This window comes from Somniosus microcephalus, chromosome 1, assembly GCF_052327205.1.
Source record: "Somniosus microcephalus isolate GS21.2 chromosome 1, FLI_Smic_1.0, whole genome shotgun sequence".
In the NCBI taxonomy this organism is placed as follows: domain Eukaryota; kingdom Metazoa; phylum Chordata; class Chondrichthyes; order Squaliformes; family Somniosidae; genus Somniosus; species Somniosus microcephalus.
The window spans coordinates 31,457,301-31,477,731 of NC_140987.1; positions in this window are offsets into that span (position 1 = coordinate 31,457,301).

Here is a 20,431-nt window from a genome sequence, read left to right on the forward strand (position 1 = left end):
CCTTTTTTTTTTCCTTTTGCAATCAGCGCTGCGTTTCAGCCGGAATTGAGGTCTATTTAATGGAATCCGAATGATCCTCTTGAATAATGAATTTGCACTGCTCCTTGCAGAATTTCGACATCTGCAAGCGCCTTCCCTATCCGCTATAATTTGGTGAATGGCGTTACAGGCATTACTACTCCACACTGAAGTGGGAAAGTATAAGGACGTGTTCAATATGGGGGGGGAGGGGGAAAGATAGCTTGTTCTACTTATGAAAAATAGATATAAAAATAAATCTCCAAAGGGGTGAGAGGTTCCATGTAGCCTGGGCTTTAGTTTGTCCTTGGAGAGTATTGCTTCGGTTGGCCTACATAGACTGCATTTGAAGTGACAACATTTATTTTGTTCTCTGTTTGCCAGAAGTCAAACATATTTTTAAAAAAAATCATAGGTATACTTTTGACATATATTCTGAGGGATAGTAGGTTCAACGTTCCTCAAAGCACCTTCAGGAAACGGGATACAAAACGTTCTGTGTCCCGTTGTAAGGATGCAACATGATGACAACAATTTACATTTGTAAAGCGCCATTAATGAAGATAAATATCCCAAGGCACTTCACAAATAGAGGTAACTGAGGGAAACATCAAGGAGACCAAAAGCTTGGTCAAAAAGGAGTTGTCTTGAGGAGGTTTTTAAAGGTGGAGAGAGAGGGTGAAGGTGTAGAGGGGTTTAAGGAGGGAGTTAGAACATAAGAACATAAGAAACAAGAGCAGGAGTCGGCCAATCGGCCCCTCGAGCCTGCTCCGCCATTCAATAAGATCATGTCTGATCCAATCTTGGCCTCATCACCACTTTCCCGCTCTCTCTCCAGACCCCTTGACTCCCTTGTAGTTCGAATGTCTGTCAATCTCCGCCTTGAATATATTCAATGACTCCGCCTCCCCACAGCTCTCTGGGGTAGAGAATTCCAAAGATTCACGAACCTCTGAGAGAAGAAATTCCTCCTCATCTCTGTCTTAAATGGGTGACCCCTTATTTTGAAACTATGCCCCCTAATTCTAGATACCCCCACGAGGGGAAACATCCTCTCAGCATCCACCCTGTCAATCCCCCTCAGAATCTTATATGTTTCAATAAAATCGCCTCTCATTCTTTTAAACTCCAATGAGTATAGGCCCAACCTGCTCAACCTTTCGTCATACGTCAACCCCTTCATCCCAGGAATCAACCTGGTGAACCTTCTCTGCACTGCCTCCAATGCAAGTATATCCTTCCTTAAATATGGAGACCAAAATTGTACGCGGTACTCCAGGTGCGGTCTCACCAGTGCCTGGAGTACTGCGTACAGTTTTGGTCTCCATATTTAAGGAAGGATATAATGGCTGGCAAACTCTATCGTCAGGTGGGCTGTGGGTGGGGGGAAGGATGGGTGAAGAGAGGAGGGGTTGTGCACAAGGCCAGTGCCAGAGGAACAGAGAAGGCGGGAAGGTCTATAAGGCTGGAGGAGATTTCGGAGGTAGGGTGGAGGGATATGTAGATGACTACAAGGATTTCAATACACTGAGGGACATGGAGCCAATGTGTGTTTGTGAGGAGAGGGATGAAAGGCGAGTCCAATTTAGTGCAGATCAGGGTATTGATGGCAGAGTTTTGGACAAACTGGAGCTTAAGGAGGGTGAAGCGCTGGATGACAGCAAGGTGGGCATTGGAATAGTCTCGTCTGGAGGTGGCGGGCAGGGATAAGGATTTCATTGGCATTGGGGCGAATACAAACAGAGTTGTAGAGCTGGAAATAAGCAGTCTTAGTGATAGATAAGATGTGCTCAGGGAACATAGGAACAGGAGTAGGTCACTCAGCCCCTTGAGTCTGTTCTGCCATTCAGTTAGATCATGGCTGCTCTGTACCTGAGCTCCACTCACCCGCCAAGGTTCTGTATCCCTTGATACCCGTACCCAACAAAAATCTGTCGATCTCAGTCTTGAAAATATCAATTGACCCCCCAGCATCCACGTCCCTTTGAGGAATGTTCACTACCCTTTGTGTGGAAAAGTCCTTCCTGATTTCACTCCTGACTGGCCTAGCTCGAATTTTAAGAACTTATCCTGTTGTTCTGGATTCCCCGACCTAAGGAAATAGCTTCTCTGTATCCACCCTATCGAACCCCTTTATTATTTTAATCTACTCCAAGATGTTCTTCCCTTTAAATATGTTGATTTCCCCTCAAGACATGCTTCTTTTCCTTCAATTTCTTCATCTGTTTAAATACCTGTGGAATATTCTCCACTTGCCTGGATGAGTGCAGCTCCAACAACACTCAAGAAGCTCGACACCATCCAGGACAAAGCAACCGGCTTGATTGGCACCCCATCCACCACCTTAAACATTCACTCCCTCCACCACCGGCGTACCGTGGCTGCAGTGTGTATCCGCTACAAGATGCACTGCAGCAACTCACCAAGGCTTCTTCGGCAGCACCTCCCAAACCCGTGACCTCTTCCACCTAGAAAGACAAGGGCAGCAGGCGCATGGGAACACCACCACCTCCATGTTCCCCTCCAAGTCACACACCATCCTGACTTGGAATTATATCGCGGATCCTTCATCGTCGCTGGGTCAAAATCCTGGAACTCCCTCCCTAACAGCACTGTGGGAGTACCTTCACCACACGGACTGCAGCAGTTCAAGAAGGCGGCTCACCACCACCTTCTCGAGGGCAACTAGGGATGGGCAATAAATGCTGGCCTTGTCAGCGACGCCTACATCCCATGAATAAATTTTTAAAAAACACCTCGATTAGATCATCCCTCAAACTTCTAAAATCAAGGGAATACAAGCCAGGTTTATGCAACCTTTTCTCATTATTTAACACTATTAGCCCTGGTTTAATTCTGGTGAATCTGCACTGCACCCCCTCCAAGGCCAGTATATCTTTCCTGAGATTCGGTGCACAAAACTGAACGCAGTACTCCAAATAGTTTCTGACCAAAGCTTTATACAAGTGAAACATCACTTCCTCATTTCTGAATTCCAAACTTCTTGAAATAAAGGCCAACATTCCATTAGATTACTTTTTATATCTGTACATCAGCTTTTAATGATTTGTGTCCAAGAACAACTAAATCCCTTTGCTCCTCCACAGCTCCTAGTTTCTCACCATTAAGAAAATATTCTGATTTGTCTTTCTCATCTCCAAAGCTTCCCCACATTGAACTCCATCTGCCACAGTTTTTTTCACACTCACTTAGTCTATCTATGTCCCCTTGTAACCTCACAACTTACTGTGACTCCTAACTTAGGGGTTGATTTTCCTGGAGCCGTCAGGCGGGGTTTCAGGCATGTGGGGGGGGGGAAATCCCGAATTCGGGGGTCCCGACACCATCCCGCCCAAAACCCCGCTCCATGCAAGTTTCAGATGTGGCGGGTACCCGCCCCGCACTGGGACCCGCCGACCCCAGGCAGGAAGGGATTAGTGCCAATTAACTGCCTGTTAACAGGTAGTTAACAGGCAGTTTTTAGCCTAATCCCTATTTTGAAGGGTGTCATGTGGGATTCCCGACGGCTCCAAACCACGTCAAGTTAGAGCAGGCGGGCTGTCGGGTTGAAGGACTTGGAGGGGTCGCGATATCGGTGTTCAGGTGAGTGATGGGTGCATGAGTGCAAAGGTAAGTGTGTTTGGTGTGTCTAAAGTGTGTGAAGAACTTTTACTTACCTGTACTTACCTTAACAGCCTTTCTTCCTGTAGGTGTCGGGAGCCCATCACTCACCCGGCACTTAAAGCTGAACGGCTGCGATCTGTGAAAAGTGACAGCCTTCAGCTTTGAGTGCTGCTGAGAGTTCTAACTGAGTCTGTGCAGAAGGACTCAGGTTAGAACTCAGACTGTCAGTGTTTGGCAGCTTCAAACAGCTGTGAAGCACTGATATTTCATCTGTCAAGAACTCTTGACAGATGAAATTGCAGTCTGTGACGTCACCTGTTGCCGGGTGGCCCTTAATTGGCCTGCTGAGCCCGCTGGGCGGGCTCAACAAGGTCAATCAAGGGAAAATCGCGCGGATTGGCCGGACGTCGATGTAGGCGGGTCTAAAACCCGAAAGTTGTAGTCCCGCCGCCTTCCCAACAGCTTCGGGAAAATTGACCCCTTAGTCTCATCTACAACCTTGGATATGCAACTCTATTCCTTCCTCTAAGCCATTAATATGTATGGTGAAAAGCTGAGGCCCCAGGAGAGTTGCCCAGCACAGATCCCTTGAGAACACTACTTGTCACATCCTGCCAATCAGAGAACATCCCCATTATTCCTAGTTGCCATCTCCTACCTCCCAACCCACATCGCAAGGTAACCTCCAATTGACTACGCTCTCATTTTGGCTAATGATCGCTTGCAAGTTCTTTGCCAATAATAACCTTATTGAATGCCTATTGGAATTCCATATAGAGAACATCCACAGACCCACAGATATTCCCCCATCCACCGTGTTATTGATCTCCTCAAAAAAAAATTCAACTAGTTTAGTAAGACATTACGTATCCTTCACAAGTCTATCCTGACTCACTTTGATCAGCTGATACTTGTCAAGTGCTCACTCACTCTGTATCTGGTGATGGGCTCCAGTAACTGATGCATAATTGATGCTAAAGTGACAAGCCTGTAGTTCTCTCCCTTCTTAAATAATGGAGTCATATTTGCAATTTTCCAATCCAAGGCACAATTCCGGAATCTAGAGCTTTGGAGAATTATGACTATCCCATCCGCAATTTCCTCACCTATTTTTTCCTAATAACATAGGTTGGAAACCAACAGGCTTGTCTATTTTAAGTTCCATTATTTTCTGTATTACCACTTTCTTTCATTGATATTAAATCCACTAAGTTCCTTCCCTTGACGCATTTTTAGGTTCCCTTCTGCCGCGGGAATTTTGTCCTCTTCCTTCACTTTGGAAACGGATACAAGGGGCTGGATTTTCCAAGCCCCGAGGAGGCGGGCATGGAGGCGGGGCAGCCAGAAAATTCGGAGAAAGTGGGGGCGGATGGCAAACCCACCCCCATCCCGCCTCCGTGCCCTTTTGCCAGGAGACGGGAAGATGTGCAGCTTCGGGTCCCGTATCCTGGAGGCGGGAAAGACATTTAATCCTTTTAACTGCCTGTTAACAGGTAGTTAACAGGCAGAAAAAGGGATTTGTGCCATTTTACCTTCACAGGTGAAGGCTTTCCAACCCCGGGGAACCCCGTCGGGTTGGAGGAGACATGGAGGAGGTCTGCGGCGGTCGGAGGCACCTGGACGTAAGGTGTAGAGGTGAGTGATGGGTGCAAGTGTGGAGTGGCAAGTATGCAAGGTGAGTGATAAGTTTTAAAAAGTGTTCACTTACCTTGTTTTCCTTCCATAGCCTTTAGCCGCGCTGGATGGGGAGAGCCGACATCCTCCTTGTCAATTTCAGGGAATGCCTGATGGACCCTCCGACCCATCAGACATCTGAAATTTACAAATTTGCAATGTTTGGTGAGTCCTCACCACAAAGTCTCATCAAACTAAAGAGAAAGTCAGTGTTTGACAGCTTCACAGAGCTGTCAAACGCTGTCATTTCTTCTTCAAGAAGTCTTGACAGAAAGCACGTGATCTGTCAGTGACTTGCTCCAATTGGCCTGCTGAGCCCGCGGCTCAATCAGGGGAAAATCCCTCTGAATGGTCAGGCGAGGATGGAGGTGGGACATTGACACGACAAGCAGCAGTCCTGCCTCCAACTCACCTCCATTCACAAAATCCAGCCCAAGGTATTCATTTAACAAGTCCGCCATATGCTTATTATCCGTTATAGTCTCACTTGAACCTGTCTTTACAGGGTTAACAATTCCCTTTACCTCTCTTTTGTACTTATAAAAAAACATTTGCAATTTATTTTTCATATTCCTTTTTGCACCTCTTATTACTTTCTTCATATCCCTCTGTTGCTTTTTATACCTCTTTCAGTCCGCATTTGTGCAAGCCTTTTCTTTTACCTTGATACTGCCTCTTACCTCATTTGTTGGCCATGGTTGCTTAACAACACAAGGGGAGCCTTTTCCTTTAGGTTTTGTATTGTACCAAATACTTCTTTGAATATCTCCCACTGTCTGTATTTTTACCCATTAACAGTTCAGCCCAGTTTACTGTGGTCAATTCATTTCTCACCCCTTCGAAATTTGCCTTGCTTAAATTGAAACCCTTGGTTTGTGACTCTCCTTCTGAAACCTCGTGACCAATTCGGCGATGGTAATGCCAAGGGGATGTCGTTAGACTCTTGCTTGTTGGAGGTAGTCATTGCCTGGCACTTGTGTGGCGCGAATGTTACCTGCCACCTATCCGCCCAAGCCTGAATGTCATCCGGGTCTTGCAGTATTCGGGCATGGACTGCTTCATTATCTGAGGAGTTGCGAATGGAACTGAACACTGTGCAATCATCAGCGAACATCCCCACTTCTAACCTTATGTTGGCAGTATTGTTATAAAATGTGGGGGGAAAAATTGGGTCGTGCTCCCTTTGGGGCGCTAACTTCGCCGGGGTGCTATTGGAAGCACCCCACCTCCCTCTTGGGCCGCTGCGAGTGAATATTGCGATGCTATGTGCCGTGGTACTGCAGGCTTTCCTCCCCTTATTAAAGGGGAGGGGCCTAGCGCAGCGCGACCCGGGGCCCAGCTGGGCCACCAGGGATCGGAGTGCCAACAAAAGAGCCCGGCACTCAAGAGAAGTGCCGGGCTCACGGAGCGCAGCCGGCACTCCGCGGGGAGGGGATTCTCAGGAGGCCCGGGACAGCAACAGGGGGGCAGGTGCTGGCAGGTGGCCAGCAACAAAAATGGCCGCCTGGCACCTCCCCTTTAATTTGCGCCGCCCCAGCCGCAGGTAGGCCCCCCTGACCCTGTCGGACATAGCGTCCGGCGGTAAGTCATGGGGTGCTACCGAAGATCGCGGCTGGGGTGCGAGTGGGGCGCTGCACACGGCGATGATGTCATCACCAGCGGCGCAGCGCCACGGGGCGCAAACAGTTATCGCCACCGCTAACCTCCCACTGACTTTCGCGGGAGGCATTGGCAGCGCCACGCCCAGGCGCTAGTTGCTTTGCGCCCCATTAGCGCCCTTCTTAGGGCGCTAACAGGAGGCACAAAGCAACCAAATTTTTAGACCATATTGTTTGTGTCTTTGTAAAGAGTTAACTTCATTGCTAAAGTGGAATGTCATGCAGTAACAACCCATCATTCTTTGCATATGAACTAACTAGCCAATCTTGGGCCTTTGATTAAAGGACATGACAAGTGGTGTCACACAAATGTTCAGCAAATATTTGAAGCAGAGTAAGATAGAGGGTTACGGGGAGTGATTGGGAGCGATGGGAATTCTTTTGGATTTTCTCTAACAAAGACAAGATGGGCTCAATGACTTGTGACATTCCGTGGCTCCGTGGAAGCTCAGAGGGCCAGCTAACATTCGGCTGCTTGCGCACTTCCTGCAGTGTAATTCACAAGTGACATTGAGACACGTGCTGGAAAACTGTACGTCCTCTCTCCATCAGATCATTCACTGTTGTGAGAAAAGAGAGAGATGGACAAATGTAAGAAAACGAGAGTCGGGAACAAAAGTATATACGAGAGAGAGAGTGAGAGAGAGAGAGAGACTGTGGCTGGGAATTTGCTTGAGCTGCTCCCACTCCAGCAATGACACTTCGCTGTGAGTGTGGCGGAGACCCTGTTCCCGCATATAAATGGGATTTCTGCCGCAGTTTCACGGAAATTCCCAGCCTATATATATAAAATCGTTTTAACGCCAGTTTAGGCGGTGGGAGGCTGAACCTTTTAGACCCGTAAGGTCCCAAATTTGATCCATGGTTTATGTTGAATTGGCTCAACTCAGCTGGGGCAGCAATAGGGGTGTTAAAATTACCCTCACGTCCTTGCTTTAGGGAGGGGGAAACTCACCCAGGATTCCTGCTCCTGAACAATCCTTTCTGGAGGGCTCGAGGTTCAATGCTCAGCACGTGCAGGTGTCAGAAGCCAACAGGGGCGGTCTTGCCTGGGAAGGCCCTCGGGGATCGAATAGTTCACCAAGGTTAAGACATGAATAATGGCTACTTGGGTGACATACCGGAGAGTTATCACATCTGTGGAACTGTACCCCAGTAAGAGAAGGAACAAAAAAGCGACATGGACAGCTGAGAAATGCAGAAGAAAACCCACATACGACCATAGTGTACAACCATAACGGTGTGTGTCAGCCATGGCTCAGCTGGTAGCACGCTCGCCTCTGAGCCCCACACCAAATATTGAGCAAAAACTCTAGTCTGACACTCCCAGTGCAGTGCTGAGGGAGTGCTGCACTGTCGGAGATGCCGTTTTTTGGATGAGACGTTAAACCGAGGCCCCGCCTGCCCCCTCAGGTGGATGTAAAAGGTCCCACGGTGCTATTTTGAAGAAGAACAGGGGAGTTCTCCCCAGTGTCCTGGCCAATATTTATCCCTCAACCAACATCACTAAGAAAGATAATCTGGCCATTATCACATTGCTGTTTGTGGGAGCTTGCAGTGCGCATGTTTGGCAGCTGCATTTCCTACTTTACAACAGTGACCACACTTCAAAAGTACTATAATTGGTTGTAAAGCGCTTTGGGACATCCTGAGGTTGTGAAAGGGGCTATATAAATACAAGATATTTCTTTGATCAGTTACATAACCTACATGCCCTCCAGGTTCACCTTGACATGACAAGCCAGATATGTTGGTGAATCAGAGGACCTGTTTGCAGGAGTATTTTAAAAAGGTCCGATGGTTTCAGCACTGATTTATCACTATTGTGTAACATTGTGTTATTTACTGAGTGACTGAATTACTTTAATACTTACACAGTCCTTTTGTTTGGTGAAAAGTTTCAACACAAAATCCAATGAGAGCGTTTGTGATTTTTTAAATGTTATCATCTTATCTGCCAAAAACTATACATATAGACTGTACCGGGTAACAGTGGATCAGAGTCTGGCAAGGAGCTTCCCCCTCCCCTCTCATCAACCATCTCACCAATTTCTCTGATTCCTGCTGTTTGCTCTCATTACCCTCAATATTCACCGATTGAAGAAGTTTGGAAACCTGGTAGATGCATCGCTATTGGTACTCCCAGATGTGCGGAGACTAGGGAAGCTGGGATTGTTCTCCTTGGAGCAGAAAAGGTTAAGGAGAGATTTGATAGAGGTGTTTTGAGGGAGTAAATAGGGAGAAACTGTTTCCATTGGCAGGAGGGTCGGTAACCAGAAGACATAGGCCTAGATTTTCAGTGTGCCGTGAGGTGGGCTGTTAGGCGTGCGGGGAGCAAAAATCCCGAATTCGGGGGTCCCGACACCATCCCGCCCAAAACCCGCCTCCACGTAAGTTTGAAAGGAGGCGGGTACCCGCCCCGCACTGGGACCCGCTGACCCGAGCGGGAAGGGAATAGTGCCAATTAACAAGTAGTTAACAGGCAGTTTTTAGCCTAATCCCTATTTTGAGGGGTGTCATGTGGGATTCCCGACGGCTCCAAACCATGCCAGGTTAGAGCAGGCGGGCCGTCAGGTTGAAGGACTTGGAGGGGTCGCGATGTCGGTGTTCAGGTGAGTGATGGGTGCATGAGTGCAAAGGTAAGTGTGTTTGGTGTGTCTAAAGTGTGTAAAGAAGTTTAAATTACCTGCACTTACCTTAACAGCCTTTCTTCCTCGAGGTTTCAGGAGTCCATCATCTAACCGGCACAGAAAGCAGAATGGCTGCGATCTGTCAAAAGTGACAGCCTGCAGCTTCTATCAGCTTTCTAACTGAGTCTGTGTAGAAGGACTCAGGTTAGAAGTCAGACTGTCAGTGTTTGACAGCTTCAAACAGCTGTGAAACACTGATATTTCATCTGTCAACACCTCTTGACAGATGAAATTTCAATCTGTGACGTCACCTGTTGCCAGGTGGCCCTTAATTGGCCTGCTGAGCCCGCTGGGCGGGCTCAACAAGGTCAGTCAAGGGAAAATCGCGTGGATTGGCCGGACGTTGATGGAGGCGGGACTAAAACCCGAAAGTTGTAGTCCCGCCTCCTTCCCGACTGCTTCGGGAAAATCCAGCCCACAGATTTAAGGCAATTGGAAAAAGAACCAGAGTGGAAGATGAGAAGAATTTTGTTTTATGCAGTGAGTTGTTATGATCTGGAACGCACTGCCTGAAAGGGCGGTGGAAGCAGATTCAATAATAACCTTCAAAAAAGAGTTGGATAAATACTTGAAAAGGAAAGATTCACAGGACTATGGGGAAAGAGCAGGGGAATGGGACTAATTGGATGGCTCTTTCAAAGTGCCAGCAAAGGCACGATGGGCCGAATGGCCTCCTTCGCTGCTGTATCATTCTTGGCAGTGACATCGCTTCCTGTCTCTGTCCATTGGAGCATCATGCCAAAGAGGCCATCATTTGAGGATTGAACATGGAATGAAACATCGGATATAATCAGTTTGCTGAAGACATGATTCAAACCTAAAGATGTGAGGGTCTCATACATTATATCCCAGGAACGGGCAGTAAAATTAGAATGGTTGGAGAATTAGCATCAGGCGCTTTAGACTGCGTGCAAAATTCGTTCTCACTGCTCAAAGAAATGATTGGAGCACTGATTCTAAAGGGGAAAAATTTGGTTGGTTTGCGCCTCCCGTTAGCGCCTTAAGAGGGCGCTAATGGGGTGCAAAGCAACTGGCGCCTGTGCGCGGCGATATCTCTGCCGCTCACGAAATTGACTAGACATTTTGCGGCGGCGCTAAACACTACCGCCACGGTCTCCTGTGCCCGCAGATCGTGATGTCAGTCGAGCGTGCAACGCCCCGGTAGTGCCCCAGACCGGATATTGAGTAGCGCCCACTGTCTTACCGCCTGCCGCTCGCAATGACAGGTTGAGGGGAGCATTTTGCAGTCGGGAAGGGACTGGGGGAGCGCTTTTTAAAGGCGACCGTTTCCTGCCTTTTTTTGTCAGTGAAATTTTTGCACCACGCATTCTGAGTGAGAGAGAGAGACTGCAGAAGATATTCAAAGCGGTGTTGAGGAGTTTTGTTTACTGAGCAGCACTTTGCAGGTTCTTTCTGATTTGATCTTCCTTGCATCGATTTAGAAGAGAATATGGGGGCTGCACTCTGAGCTCTTTCCCTGGGCCTCTCCATTGTTCTTTCCAACAGATTTGATGTACAGGTCTCTCCAGGCTGAGATTCAAGGCTGCAATGAGCAGGGTGTGGATGGAGAGCAAGATCGACCCTCCCCTTTAAGAACTGGCCAGCGCCAGTGTGTCTGTGTTCCATTGCTGACTGACATCACATGAGCTTCGCCAGCGCTCTGAGGTAGCACCTCGCTCCTCGGCCTTTGCACCTTAAGACCGGTGTGCAGCGCCTGATTTAGCACTCCAATCACCTCCAGGGCGATAAAAGCCAAGTTTGCAGTCAGAGGTGATAATTAGCACCAGGCACTAAACTTTGCGCCCGACCGATAATCGCGCCCCCAAACGGGGCAATACTGAATTTCTCCCCGTAAGTCTTTAGCCCAAGCTCATTGCCGTTACGCTCAAAGGGTGGACCAATATTAGGGGCAGTCTAATCGCAAGTCATGATTGCCACAGGCTATTCCCAGTTCTTAAAGGGGAGGTTCATTGATGCTACAGAACCTCATTCTCAGCATTGCTGGCTGTGCAGCTGCCTCAGCAAGCAGCAGCAGGTCAAGGAGAAGGAGCCGGAGGACTGAAGCAGCTGTACTCATGGCAGATCCACGTCACAGAATCACAGAATCACAGAAACCCCACAGTGCAGATAGAGGCCATTTCGGCCCATCGAGCCTGCACCGACACGTATCCCACCCGATCCCCGTAACCCCACGTATTTAATCCCCCTAACACTAAGAGTCAATTTATCGTAGCCAATCAACCTAACTCGCACATCTTTGGACTGTGGGAGGAAACCGGAGCACCCGGAGGAAACCCACGCAAACACGGGGAGAATGTGCAAACTCCACACAGACAGTCACCCGAGGCCGGATTCGAACCCGGGTCCCTGGCGCTGTGAGGCAATAGTGCTAACCACTATGCCTCCGTGCTGCGGAGAGAGCCCGCAGATTCTGTGATCAAGCATTGGCGGCGTTGGTGTTCGCTGTGGCGAGATGGAGGGCGGTGTTCTACCAGGCAAGTGATGGGAGGTCCTCACCACAACTCTTACATACCATGTGGAGGGAGGTAGCCCAGCATGTCTCGGGCAGCACTGTGCTCCCCAGGACCCACACACAGTGCAGGAAGAAATTTAACAACCTCACTTGGGCGGTCAGGGTGAGTGAATGCTTCAACAAATGCTACATACCACTGTCTGAGCCACAGTCTTCACACACAGCCCAAAGCACCACACCCTCAGCACTCACCCAACACAATCTCTACCTACCAACACTCACACCCACATCTCACACCTTGCACACAATGACAGCTATTCAACTATGGCAGGTACATCACCCAAACACATTGCTCCAGACTCACTCACACACGTTCCTTTCTCTTGCAGGCCAAGGTGGCTCACAACAGGAGGGAGCAGGAGCGCACAGGCGGGGGACAACCTGACACTCAACTACTATCTGTGCTGGAAAATAGAGTGCTGGAGATTATTGGGCGCCAGGTGGTGGGCGCCGTGGCCACCGGCGACATTGACCCCCCTTGGGGACAACAACAGTATGTTCATCCCTTCTCCTTCTTTTCACAGCCCACTTCCCCCTCACCCCACAAGCGTTTCGCACTTTCCAGCTAATCATGCTGTACACATGCATTTCTCCCTTCCTGCCCCCCTCCCCTCACCTTAACCCGAATCTTGTGCCTTTATGCTTTCAGATAATGAGCAAACAGCTGAGCAGCCTGTCCCTGAGGGCACCGTAGAAAGCGAGGGGGGAGAAGAGGAGGAGGAAGAACACACCGTGTCACTGCATGTCTCAGCCGCAGGCACCAGCTCAGATACTGGCACTACGCATTCTTTAGAGCTGGTATAGTAGCGGGATCTGCACAGGGTGAGGCACCGGGGACAAGTGGGCTGCAGCAAGGCCAGGGGGAAAGAGTAGCTCGGGGGTCAACTCCCCGGAGGGCGAGTTCACGCGCGAGTTCTGCTGCACAGGACTCAGATGAGGACCTCGATGGGGAGGTGTTCCCAAGAAAGGTGATGGGGATGTACACGGAGATGATAGGTGCAATGGCAAGGGTGCCCGAGAGCCTCTCGGCAATGATAAGGAGCGGGGCGGAGTCCACCACTAACATTGCACAAGGCTCTGCGCACACCATGGAGCCCATCATTTCCAGTCTGCAAAGGATGGTGGACTTCCAGAGAGACCGTGGCGACCCAGACCTGATGCCGCATGTGATGGGCGATCTGGCAGCTTCCATTGCAGCACAGGCAGCAGCGATGCACTGATTTAGTGCTGTAATGCAGTCTATACTTGGTGGCATCCAATCTCAGACTGCTCTCATGCAGACTCAGCTTGATGCCACGCAAGCTCTGACTGCTGCCATCGTGGCTGAGTCTACCACCGTCGACTGGGGCTTTCACGGTGTTGCAGCAGGCCAGCAACCTGTGCTCCAACAGATTGCTAGGGATGCTGAAGTGCAGTGGATCAGTGGAGCAGGAACGTGCTGTCCTCTCTCGGGAATGACAGCATTCCTACTCCCACCTCTGCCACTCTGCCATTGCCCTTGTCGCTGCCTGTCATCCAGCCAGCCCAGACTGCTGCCGCACATGCTGAGTTGGTGCAGTCTACAGCCGGGCCTTCCAGGCCCAGAGCTGGTCGAGGGCATCCTGCAAGACCATCTGAAGTCTCCCGCACGCCTTCCACCCGCTGTGCTGCAGCCACTGGGCCAACACTTCATAGGAGCATTAGAGTAGGCAAAGGCACAGTAACGAGAGGCACTAAGGGATTCCACAAGGGTGAATAGTTAATATTTTTGTTGCAAATATGTGTTTACTGATTTTTGATAAATTTATCAATTCAGGTTGGGTTATTTTGTGGTGTATCTCATTTCAGCTTTGCGCTGCAACAGGGATGGAATGATGGGGATGTGGTGAGCAACGGGGATCTTGGGGTTTAATTCATTCGAACCGCAGTCTGATGAGGCGGTCATGGACCGATTGAGTGGTTGCCTCCTCCCTCGCTCCTCCTCCTCGTCATCCTCCTAATCTTCCTCTTCCTCCTCCTCTTCCTCCTCCTGAGGTGGTCCCGCAATCCCTGGTGGCAGGGCTGAGCCCTCATGATGGTCAAGTTGTGGAGCATGCAGCAGACCACCACGAAATGGGACACCCACTCAGCCGAGTACTGGAGGGCTCCTCCCGAGCGGTCAAGGCAGCGGACCCGTTGCTTGAGCACTCCGATGGTCTGCTCGATGATGTTCCTGGTGGCAGCAGGCTGGCATTATATGAGTGCTGGGCAGGAGTGTTGGGGTTGTGGAGGGGGGTCATGAGCCAGGTGGAGAACGAATAGCCCTTGTCTCCGAGCTGCCAGCCGTGAACTTGATGTGGTGATGGAAGAGTGCCGGCACACCAGTCTGGTGCAGGATGAAGGCATCGTGGCTGCTGCCAGGATAACGGGCATTGACATTGAGGATTCGCTGTCTGTGGTAGCAAACCAGCTGCACATTAAGTGAGTGGTAGCCTTTGCGATTACGGAAGATCTCAGGATTGTTACCGGGTGCCCGCAAAGCCATGTGGGTACAGTCAATGGCGCCCTGCAATCATGGGGAATCCCGCTATCTGGCAAAGCCACATGCACGCTCGCCCTGCATCCCGCTGGTGATGGGGAAGGAAATGTAGTCCCTTCTCCTACTGTAGAGAGCCTCTGTGACCTCCCAGATGCAACGATGGATGGCGAACTGAGAGATGTTCACTATGTCTCTTGTTACAGACTGGAAGGATCCGCTGGCGAAGAAATTGTGGGTGACGGTGACCTTGACTGCCACCGAGAGAGCTGTGGTCGCCCTGATCTGAGGCTGGAGGTCTGGCTGCAGGAGGTGGCAGAGTTCTGTGACCACCTCCTTGGTGAAGCAGAGCCTTCTAATACACTGCTCCTCATTTAGTTGGAGGTAGGAGAAGTGCTCTCGGAATACCCTCGGAGAGTAATGCCTCCTGTTGAGAGCCTTGATGGCCCTCCTCCTCTGGGCACATGGTCCAGTCTTTCTCGCTGCCTCCACTCCCTCCAGCATAGATCCTGGAGGGCGAGGTTTACTACCAGTACAGCCCCCATTAATGTAACCAAGTGTGGCAGTTTGACTGTTTTAAAGAATAAATGTAGCTACTTTTTAGTTGCCACAACACTCCTGATACTAAATAACCTTGAAATTATAGAATGAGACTGTCGCGTTATGTGAAACTGACAAGAAAGCACCGAAACTCCACTAACCTATAGCTGCGACTCATTACTGATGATCCCTTTAAATAACATCCCTTGAGCCGGCTTCCTGCTGCTTCACTCTAGCTCTACCTGTGCTGTTTACTCCAGGTGCTAAGGTAGGTGGCGACAATCAATTTTGCAGATCAGGTGGCCAGTGAGCGTTGCACACTCACTGATGTCATGATACACCTGGTGTTGAGGCTCCCGGTGATAACTGTTAGCGACGGCGCTGTGAGGGGGGACAGGATGTGGCGTGCGGCGTTGGATTCGCCTCGGCCTGGCGATAATGCTCCAGCGCCCCATTAGCGCCAGCTGCTGGCGCTAACGGGTGGCGTTAAGGTACCAAATTTTCCCCCCATTGAGATTTCAGATGGTTACAGAGCACATAATAATTAAGCTGAGGAAGTGGTCAGTCTCATTAGTCAGAGAGAGTTGTTGAGATTCAACCTCCAATGGAACGAGCTCTGCCAATTCAGCTGCAATACGGAGAGAATGAGAGAAGGAAATTAATAATTAGTGATTGCTGTAGGCTGCTGTGCCAAATGGAAGAAGATGAACAAGGAATTGTTTGAGCCAGTGCAATATATGCCTGTATGAAAGAGCAGTCTGTAATTAGAACGCCTGAATTCAGACAAACCTGAAAGTGCGCAACTCAAAAAATGGAAGGAAATTCATTGAACTGATGCATAGTTGCTTTTTGAAGTATTATAAATGTATGGGGTGCAAGGTAACCGTCATGATAATGTTCAATATTAATAGGGATACTAGGTAATCTGGAGGTTGGGAAATACTTGATTGTCTGTGGTCACAATATCACTAAGGGGGCAGTAAGAGGAAATGGTTAATAAAACAGCCCATATGAGTCTCACAAGAGTTAATCTCAAAATCATAGGAGGATAAACTTGATATATATACTAAGTGAAAATGCTTAAAAACAAACTTGTTAGGGTGCAATTGAAATCTATGTCACATTGAAACAGCAATTATTAGATCCCCTCCACGGTCTCTAAATTGTCAGACTGCTTGTCCGACATTTAGTTCTGGATGAGCAGAAATTTTCTCCAATTAAATATTGGGAAGACCGAAGCCATTGTTTTCGGTCCCCGCCACAAACTCCGTTCCCTAGCCACCGACTCCATCCCTCTCCTTAACATCTGTCTGAGGCTGAACCACACTGTTCGCAACCTTGGTGTCATATTTAACGTATTATTTATATATTCCATACTAATTGGTTTAACTCCAATTCCCTTTCTTCCTTAAATTACATCTAAAAATTCCATTATACAATTTCATTTCATTTTGGAATTAACTTAATTTCATTTCTGTTTCTATTTAATTGCTGTCTAAGGCAGAGAGCAATTAAATAGAAATGCAACTAAAAGGAATTTAATTTACTCTGTTTTACATTCACTTCTTTCGTTTAATCTACTGCATTACTTTTATTCTCAAACAGACCAGTACAATAATACAATCTCCGTTATACCATTTAATCTTCCTGAATTTCTCAAAGGACCTATTGGCTAGGATTCCCCTTCCAGGGGACTGTCACCTCAGCTCAGTGGGTAGCAGTCTCTTACTTCTGCGTCAGAAGGTTGTGGGTTCAAATCCCACTCCAAAGACTGGAGCACACAAATCTAGGCTGACACTCCAGTGCAGTGCTGAGGGAGTGTTGCACTGTTGGAGGTGTCGTCTTTTGGGTAAGACATTAAACCGAGGCCCCTGTCTGCCTTGGAGATTTTACTGGTGTCCTGGCCAGTAGTTATCCCTCAATCAACAGATGATCTGGGCATTATCATATCGCTGTTTGTGGGACCTTGCTCTGCTCAAATTGGCTGCCGCATCTCCTACATTACAATAGTGACTACACTTCAAAAATACTTCATTGGCTGTAAAGCACTTTGGGACGTCCTGAGGTTGTGAAAGGCGCTATAGAAATGCAAGTCTTTCTTTCTTTAAGTGTGTGTTTGTGGGGGCTTCTCGCCTGCCCATTTGGCCTAGGACTGACTCCAGCGGATGTCTGGGGATCCGATAAATTATCATATTTCTGGTGGGCCCCCTGTAGGGTTTTCCTGCCTGAACCGACAGGACCTACTTGGGCGGGGTGAACAAAATGGCTGCTGCAGGCCTTGACTGCCTATAGCAGTGTAGCAGGAGTGAGCCTTTGGCATTCCTGCCTCTGGGCCAGACGGTGCAGAAGTTCAAACCCCACTCCAGACAGTCCCGGCGAATGGAGTCAGAGAGCTCCAGCTCTGAATTCTGGTTTGACATCCAGCAGGATACTCGCATCTGGTGGGTGTGGGTGCTCCTCCATCATATGAGTTGGGGGAACCCATAAAACCCTCGCCACCGTGTAGGACTAACCATCCTATCAGCTGGTATCAAGATGGTTACAGCCATGGAACATTACCATGGCCATTCAGACTGTTAATCAGCCTGCAAATCCTTCCACTATTTCACACTGTTCCCCAAAGGCAAGATAAGTCCACTTTAAAAAAAAAAATGAGTTGGGTCCCAGAGTCCAGCAGTAGGCCTTTTGAAATGTAAGTGTTCTTTTGCCAACCTTAACAACAATGAACACCAATATCACACTGTCTTATGCCCAGTGCTGCTGTGGCAGCCATATTTGGGCAGGTGTACTCCAGGTCCAATGTCACTTCCAGCAGAACATCCCAGAAATAGTTGTCGATCGATGGGGAGCGATTCCCTGGTTGACTTCCCACCACCACCAGCCCCAGATCTGCTGCTTGAACCGGCGGATTGGGAGAGGAGACACCTCCCTATTGTGTGCAAGTATGTGCGCAATCGTCGGATTCAAGCCCGAAAATGCAAATAACAATCCCGCAACAAACATGCAATTTGACTTATTCACTCACTGTAGATCAGTGGCCCTGATAATCTATTGTAAATGACACAAGACCATACAGTTGTCCATTGACTCGCAATACTGCAGTGGACCCACACAGATATCATGAAAGGCGGAGGAGCTGAAGAAAGACAAGGGTGATTTTTGTCAAATATTGAGGGTGTTGTTACACTGCATGGTAGTTATTGACAATGCCAATGGGATAATTGGGTTTAGAGGCAAAGTGAATGGTGAAAGCAATTTCCGACTTCCAGGCTGAAGGTGACTTGACACCTTTTAATGGGAATCTGAATGGATATCTGCTGGGAAGGGGATTGCGATATCAATAACACTGCTTGAAGTTTGTTTTTCCAAGTGAGCTACGAGTATGAACCTAAGCCCTGAAATAAGGATGTTGTCAATTTCAGGCTGATCACGCTGAAAATTGCAAAGCTGCCCACCGCCCCCCCGCCCCGCTACTTGCAATAGTGCTCCCTGCGCCTAGAGAAGCAGCCAGTCAGAGCTAAACCCAGCAGTCAACTGGCTGTAGGAAAAGTTGGCAAGGAAACCATGACAAAATGGCAGCCTCTACAACAAAATAAGCCAATGCAGGGAGCAAAATGCGATGAAGTGCCTCCGCTACCATCAAAATAAACACAACTTTGCACTGTGCCATCAGAATGGAAAGGTAGCTTTATGAATCCAACTGCAACAGGGCAGGGCTCCGGCTGGTTTTATGGGGCTGGGGCCGAGGCCAAAGAACAGTTCCCCCCAAGCCCCCTAACTTTAGGTGTGGCTCCTCATTAACTCTTTCTTCTCACAAGGAGGCAGATGTTGGCTGACTGGTGATGGCCAAAGAGGATTCCTTAAGCCCCCTGAATTTAGGTTTGGGTCCCCAATAACTCCTCCTTCCCACAAGGAGGTTGATACTGTCTGACAGGGCAACTTCACTTTGCCCCACCCCCACCCCTCTCCCGCAAATAAATGCAATTCAAGTAAGAATGCAATAATTAACTGGAGCTTAGGCCTTCAATATCCTTCCATACCCATTGATCCTGGTTGAATAAATCAAGGAAACAACTAACCAAGGCCCTTAGAAGGAAAGTCTAGTTTCCTACTGCTGCGTGGGTTATCAAATGCTTCTGCGACAACTCTCAAGAAGCTTGACACCATCCAGGACAAAGCAGCCCACTTGATTGGCACCCCATCCACCACCTTAAACATTCACTCCCTCCACCACCGGCGTACAGTGGCTGCAGTGTGTACCATCTACAAGATGCACTGCAGCAACTCGCCAAGGCTTCTTCGGCAGCACCTCCCAAACCCGCGACCTCTTCCACCTAGAAGGACAAGGGCAGCAGGCGCATGGGAACACCACCACCTCCAAGTTCCCCTCCAAGTCACACACCATCCTGACTTGGAAATATATCGCGTTCCGTCATGGTCGCTGGGTCAAAATCCTGGAACTCCCTCCCGAACAGCACTGGGGGAGTACCTTCACCACACGGACTGCAGCGGTTCAAGAAGGCGGCTCACCACCACCTTCTCAGGGGTAACTGTGGATGGGCAATAAATGCTGGCCTTGCCAGCGATGCTCATAAAAAAAGTGACCAGTCGTGAACTTAGGTAGGCTTACACTATTGAAAGGGTTAATGCATCCAGCTTAAGTAGCACTGTAACATTATGACAGGTTTAGCAGCACATCCAACTCGCTGTATATTCTGATGCATTTGACCAGCAGAATAAGAACTTAAGAACATAAGAATAAAATCATGGCTAATCTTCGACCTCAATTCCACTCCATCTTCATATCCCTTGATTCCCCTAGAGTCCAAAAATCTATCTATCTCAGCCTTGAATATACTCAGCGATTCTGTATCCACCGCCCTTTGGGGTAGACAAATCCAAAGATTCACAACCCTCTGAGTGAAGAAATTCCTCCTCATCTCAGTCTTAAATGGCCGACCCCTTATCCTGAGACTATACCCCCTAGTTCTAGACTCTCCAGCCAGGGGGAAACAACCTCTCAGCATCTACCCTGTCAATCCCCCTCAGAGTCTTATATGTTTCAATGAGTTCACCTCTCATTCTTCTAAACTCCAGAGCGTATCGGCCCAATCTACTCAATCTCTCCTCATAGAACAACCCTCTCATCCCAGGGATCAACCTAGTGAACCTTCGTTGCACCGCTGCTAAGGCAAGTTTG